The sequence below is a fragment of the Octodon degus genome, unplaced genomic scaffold, assembly GCF_000260255.1.
Source record: "Octodon degus isolate 3935 unplaced genomic scaffold, OctDeg1.0 scaffold00073, whole genome shotgun sequence".
NCBI classification, from domain to species: domain Eukaryota; kingdom Metazoa; phylum Chordata; class Mammalia; order Rodentia; family Octodontidae; genus Octodon; species Octodon degus.
Window position 1 is genome coordinate 1,916,259 of NW_004524649.1, and position 7,505 is coordinate 1,923,763.

Consider the following 7,505-nt stretch of genomic DNA (forward strand, 5'->3'; position numbering starts at 1 on the left):
TATATAGTTACATTCTCTTAATGAATAGAGGGATTTGTTCTAATGGTGTTTGTAAATAGGATATCATGTCCGCATCTTGTACAGCAATTAACCAGTAGGAAGAATGTATGCAATGTGTTTTTTCTTTGCAGAACCGGGGATTGAACTCAGGCCCCTGCGCTTGCCAGGGAAGCGGTTATTCCACTGAGCCATCTCCCCGGCCCCCCCAATGTGTTAATTATTGAAACTGTCCTACCAATTTGGCTTGAAAAAATAAATAAATAAATAAAATGAATAGCAAAAATTAGGACACCACAATAAAAGCTTGTGGGATTTGGGGAAAAAATGTATTAATATTAAAATAGTAATATTAGTAGGCATAGTGGCCATTTGCTGCCACTCAAGACTCAGGGGAAAGAGGGTCTCAATTTCACGGCCAGCCTGGAAAGCTTAGTAAGGCTAAGAATCTATATTTAAACTAGGGATAACTGGGGGGCCTGCCCCTTAGCTCAGTTAAATGCGTGCTTAAGCAAAGCAGTCAAGTACAGGATGCTGTGGTTCAATCCCCAGATCCTCAAGGCAAACCAGACCTGCCCTGAAGGCAACCTGAGCCTACCAAAAAATAAAAAATGAAAACTAGGGATAACTGGATACTCCATCATACACCTATAATCCTACTTCTGACACAGTGCTAGGAGTCAGAGTTTCATAGTAGCTTAATTACACAGCTAGTTCAAGCCCAACCTAGACTAGATCTTGCCTCAAAAAAGTAGGCAAGGGGCTGGGGAGATAGCTCAGTTGAATAAGTGCTTGCCTGGCAAGTGCAAGGGCCTGAGTTCAATCCCCGGCTCTGGAAAAAAAAAAAAAAAAAGTAGGCAAGACTGGGAGAAATAAAATAGTGAAGACTTTGGGGTCAATCCCCTATATCAAAAACTATATATTTATACATGCATTTGTGTAACAGCATGTGGAACATGAATAATATTAATACAAACATGTTTTTCATGAAAATTTTCTGACACGTAAAGTAGAGGTGGGTGTACTGTTTTTCCTCGCTTGCTTTTGAAAATTGATCAACTATGAAAATTCACTTGATAGTCACTACATATGTACTTTTTTAAAAAATGTATTTAGTAAAGGGTCAATAGGGTCTCAGTACACATATCGGACTTGTAGTTATTCTCCAGTTTTAGGCCTCCCAAGAGCTGGGATTACAAGTGTGCATCACCACGTCCAGTCTTAACTGCCCATCTCAGGGTGCCCTGGGGGCAGAGCTGATTCAGCATGCTGGGGATGGAACCCTGGTCCCTGCATCTGCCTAAGCAGGTGCTTTAATCTGCTGAGCTATCTGGTCGGCCCTAGATATTCCTCCCACACACACTTTTATGTATTTGGTATAGGGTCTCACTATGCAGATCCAACGCATAGTGAACCTCCTGTTTTCAGCCTCCCCATTGCTGGGATTACAGGCGTGCACCACCATACCAGGACTTGTTCTCTGGAAAAGTGTGCTCTGGGGACGGGGCTGGTGTAGCATGCGGGACTGGGGATCAAACCCTGGTCCCTGCACTTGCCAAAGCAGGTGTTTAGTCCACTGAGCTATCTCGCCAGCCCTTATGTATGTACTTTTATGAATACAGCTCACCTTGAGTTTTTCTCTTGCTTTGGGTCTTCATTTTCAGGGCTCTGGTCATTCAATTTTTTCCCTAAAATTCATATCCAAAAAATTGTAAGTTAAGAAGTCACAGAACATTATGATTCCATACAATAGTGTGACTCATTGGATTAATCTCTAAAATTACAGCTTTTTCACTTTTCATAAAAGAAATACTCATTTCCTAATTCACTAAATGAAGGAATGACAGCATCCTCACCCACAGCAGTCAGGTTCCTGATGGTTTCCCTCATCACATCTCTGTAGAGTCTCTTCTGTGAAGGATCCAGCAGAGCCCACTCGTCAAAGGTGAACTTCACAGCCACATCCTCAAAGGCCACTGAGTGCTAACACATCCCACAAATGGGTACAAGAAGAAGGTGAGACTGGCAGCACTGGAGATGTAACCTTAATACCAAACATGTTCCCACACATCTCTTGAGTTTGTCATATAATTTAGTAGTAAAGAACATACAGAAACAACTTCTACATATCATATTGCTGTCTTATGGTAGATCCCATTTCACCTTGAAATAAGAAATGATATTAAAAAAGAGACTAAAGCTGGGTATGATGGTGCATGCCTGAAATGCCAGCACTCAGGAGGCTGAAACAGGACTGCTGAGTTGAGTTCAAGAACAGCCTAGACTACAGAGTGAGACCCTATCTCAAAAAAACCAACCCGCCCCTCCAATCTCCCCAAAATACATAAAAACCAAAAAACTAAACCAAAACCAAAATTAAGCCAAAAAACAAAAAGTCCCCAAAAGTGACTAAATCAATACAACCAAAAGCACATGACAATTATGGACTACTGGACTCTTTTAGAATATTTTGCTGCGTTAACACACCTACAATATTCAAATAACAGAACTAAACAAAAGAGGGGATACAGATGAATGTCCATTTTGTATCTGTGTATTCAAAATGGTTAGGATAGATATACAGTTACATTCTCTTAATGAATAGAGGGATTTGTTCTAATGGTGTTTGTAAATAGGATATCATGTCTGCATCTTGTACAGCAAATAACCACTAGGAGGAGAGTATGCAATGTGTTAATTATTGAAACTGTCCTAGCAATTTGATTTGAAACTGTCTCGTTGCTATTTCTCAATAAAATTATGAAAAAAAAGCACATGAGACTGTTTTAGCCTTTATTATACACTGTAACACCACATATTTTATGATTCACAGAACCAAAAGTAGATGTCCTTTTAATGAATAAATACACCTTTGTAACTATTCTCACAAACAGGTGCTTGGGATGTGGTTCAGGGGTAGAGCTCTTGCCTTGCAGGCACAAGGCCCTGGGTTTGATCCTCAGCACCACAACAAAACAAACTCACTAAGGGACCTTGCAGAAAACTATACCCACCAACAAACATGAGAGGCCTCCTAGGAGGCCTAGGTAAATACAATGTGCAATAAAAACTGGGTTTTTAAGAAGTATTCTACAGCATTAGGAGAATTCAGAGGTGGGTATTTTGGGGCATATAAAAATTCCCAGCTATTTGCATGACTAGGACAGCAGGGCTGCATGCTTGAGGCTCAGAAAGGTAAAACAAAAAAATCCTGCTGAGAGGGTTGGCAAAATAGCTCAGCGGATTGAAGCATGGTATGCCATGCTGGCCCCACCTCCAGGGGTGATCTGAGGAGGTGATTGAGACTGGGCGCGTTAGCACACACCTGGAATCCCAGCACTTGGGAGGCTCAACACAGATGATCACTACAAGTTCGATCTACGTAGTGAGACCCTGTAGGCCCTGTAGACCCTTACTAAAATAAAATAAAAATTAAAAAAAAAAATCCTCTGAGTGCAGTTATGTACATCTGTAATTCTAATGTTTTGCAGGCTGAAGCAGGGGATCACAGCAAGCTCCAGCCTGGGCTACAGTGAGCTCAAGACCAACCTGAACTACCAGTGAGATCCTGCCTCAAAAACGCAAACAACCCACCAAACAAATCAACAAACACAAAAACCAAGAAAATTCTATCAATGACTGGGGATGTAGTTCAGTGACAGAGTGCTTACCAACCATGTGTGTGGTCCTGGGGTTAAATTTCTAGAACCACAAAGAAAAAAAGCTTAAAATAGAGTCAAGTGAATGAAAATACTCATTTGAGACTTCTACAGCTCAGTGATAGATGTTTGGCATATGGCAGGATTACGGCTCAAGCTCCTGAATATATATTAGCATGTATTGATTCGTGGTAGTACAGATGGAACGCACAGGGCCTCACATGCTACACAAGGATTCTTTCACTGAGCAACACACACCAGTATTTTATTTTAACAAAAGGTCTTGTGAAATTGCACTGTCTGGCCCTGAAGCAGTGATCCTCCTCCCTAAACTCTGAGTAGATGAAGTGCCACCCAACCTGGCAAGGTTCCATAAATCACCACGATGTCGTTAGGATTTCCTCTTAGGAATAGTAAAATACAGTATCAGAATATTATTTTTCAGACATTAGACGTCTTTATAGCAGCCCAGAAGTGACAAGAGAAATGAAAGCCATTTCCCTCTGACACCTATAGACGCAATAAAAAACTACACTACACTCAGCAAAATAATCCTAAATCCTCACATGAAAGACCTGAAATGTATGCCTCAGTTCCTTTTTGAAACTACATGTCCAATATTCAAGAAAAACTTACGAGACTTAATATAGGACTTAAAAAAGTTTCAAGTACTTGCCTGGCAAGTGCAGGGTCCTGAGTTCAATCCCCGTTTCCACAAAAAAAAAAAAAAAAAAAAGGTTTCAAGTTGGGTATGGCCGCACACACCTGTGGTCCAGCACTGGGGAGGTTGAGGAAGGTGGACTGCCGTGAGTTTTGAGGGCAGCCGGGTATATATAGTAAGTTCAAGGCCAGTCCAAACTATATAGCAAGACACTCTATCAACCCTCCTATCCACCTCCACCTAAACACCCCCAAAAGATCCACCACTGCTTCAAGTCAGATGTAATCTCAGAACTTAAGGAAGCTGATATTGCTGAGAACGGAGTCTAGTACTGCTAGGAATACAACTGAGCTGCACAGAAGTACTCAGTGGGATCACAGAATATATAAACAAACAGATAATGCAAGTTATGATCAAAAAGTTCAGGAGGGGGCTGGTGAGATGGCTCAGTGGTCTAAAGCACCTACTTAGAACAAGCTTAGCAAAGCACAGGGACCAGGGTTCAATCCCCCAGCACCACATGCCAGCCAGCCCCGCCCCTAGGTGGGCTGAGCTGGCCACACACACACACACACACACACAAATAAATAAAATTAAAAAAATTAAAATTAAAAAAAAAAGTTCAGGAGGTTTCAGAAGACACTAATAAAAAACTGGATGAACTAAAGAAAATGATACAAAACCCAAATGACCTATTTTCCAAAGAATTAAGAGTCCACGAAAATATTTCAATCAAAAACCCAAGAGAGGGGCTGGGGAGATGGTTCAGTAGAATAAGCGCAAGGGCCTGAGTTCAATCCCAGGTTCTGAAAAAAAAAAAAAAAAAAAAAGATTAAAAATCATACTAACAGTATGGGCAGCAAAACTGACCAATATGAGGAAATTTCAGACGTAGACTACAATGATACCATCAAACACCAACTATTCAAACACACCTTAAAAACAAGAAATCATGAAAAATGGATCCAACCCCTGCTAGATGATATAAACAAGACTAATCTAAGAACTGGAATAAAAGAAAACATGGAAGACAGGACAAATGCCATAAAAAAAACATGTTCATAGAAATAACTGCAGAGGGTTGGGGAGATGGCTCAGTGGAATAAGCGCTTCCCTGGCAAGTGTAAGGGCCTGAGTTCAATCCCCAGTTCTTCTGCAAAAAAAAAAAAAAAAAAAAAAGAAAGAAAAAAAAAAAGAAAAAGAAAAGAAAAGAAATAACTGCAGAAAAACCTCCAGATACAAGGGAAAAAAATAAACACATAAACATAGATTGCAGCCAGGGAGATAGCTTGGGTGGCTTAAGCACAAGGTCCTGAGTTCAATTCCTGGTACCACCAAAAAAAAAAAGAAAAGAAAAAAAAAAAACATAAGAGAGGTATAGGTGTGGGTGAGATAGCTCTGCAGTCTAAAGCATCTGCAAAGCATCTGCTTAGGCAAGCTTAGGCAAGTACGCAGGGACCACGGTTCAATCCCCAGCACCACATGCCATGCCAGACTTGCCCCTTAGTGGGCTGAGCCACACACACACACACACACACACACACAAAAAAAAAAAAAACCAAACATATATACATGCCAAACACCAGAGAGCTCAATTTCATAAAATAAACATTAGTGAATATGAAAAAATCAGATAAATACCAATGTGATTTTACTGGGCAAACTACAATATCCCCCTGTCACAAACAGATAAGCTAAACCAAAAACAAATTAAGAAATATCAGAGGTAAACCAAACCTTTGAATAATGGACTTAATAAACATGTAGAGTGTACCATCCAATATCAAAAGATTACATATTCCGTCAGCAGTAAATGAAACTTTCTCCAAAACAGATCATATGCTACAATACACTGTAGGCTTAAGTAAATGCAAATAATCAAAATTATCCCATGATGAATCAACATATACAAATCACTAAATGTAATACACCATATCAACAGAGCCAAAGACAAAAATCAGATGATTATCTCAATAGACATAGAAAAAGCAACATTCATTCATAATAAAGACCCTAAATAAAACTAGAATAGTCTTAATCTCAATCTGATAAAGGCTACCAATGCAAATCTAAGAGCTAACATAATACTACATGGCCAAAAACTAGAACCTTTCATCCTAAAACCAGGAACAAGACAAGGATGCCCACTATCATCACTCCTACTCAATATAGTTCTGCTATGTTAGCCAGAGCAATTAGACAAGAAAAAGAAATAAAAATAAGGAAAGGAGGAAGCTAAATTATCACCATTTGCAGATGACATGATAGCCTACATAGAAGATCCCCAAACTTCCATCAAAAGAATGGTCGAGTTAATAACCAAACTTAGTAATGTAACTGGATACAAAGCCAACATCCAAAAATCAAAAACCAGAAGATGGAGAATCTTGGAACAGCTGTCTGATGAGGAATAGGTACATGTAGCAGCAAAATTCATCATTCATGCTCCTCCTAGGCAGTTTCATGAGGTTTTTAATGATGTTTGATTACTGCTTAATAAGGATAATCTCCTCAGGGAGGGAGCATCGCATGCATGTGCACAGTATAACTTGGATCAGTTTACTCCAGTGAAAATTGGAGGCTATAAAATCAGGTATTGATAACAGAATATGGTGATTTGGGAAATGGAAATGATCCAAAAAACAGAATGTTTCAAATTTGATCACTGAAGAAAGGAAGCAACTGATCCAAGACCTTACAAAGCAGAAAATGCAATTGAATTATGGAGAACTTTGGTATAAACCGTACTATGAGCATATGTAAAAGAACAATTCCCCAATGGGATTTGCACTGTGTATGGTAAAAAAAAGATGGAAAACAAACTATTATTGCATGCACAGAAAGCCATGAGTTCCAAGCAAAAAAATTTTGGAAAGGTCGTTGGAGGTTTACAATCACACCTCCAACCACCCAGGTGTTGGCATCTTGAAAATTCAGTTTCATTATTATGAAGATGGTAATGTTCAGCCAGTAAATCACAAATACAAAAAAAAAAACAAGATTCCCTCACAGTGTCTTGTGAAGTACAAACAGCAAAAGAATTTATAAAGATAGAACCGGGGAGATGGCTCAGTAGAATAAGTGCTTCCCTGGCAAGGGCAAGGGCCTGAGTTCAATCCCTGGTTCCGAGAAAAAAAAAAAAAAAAAAGAATTTATCAAAGTGCCTGAAAATAGTCCCCAAATATTTT

The 7,505-nt window shown here is 39.5% G+C and overlaps 1 pseudogene; it reads left to right on the forward strand.

Moving 5' to 3' along the window:
* The first annotated feature begins 6,578 nt into the window (after positions 1-6,578).
* Positions 6,579-7,505, forward strand: part of LOC101587452 — a 1,746-nt pseudogene continuing 819 nt past the window's right edge.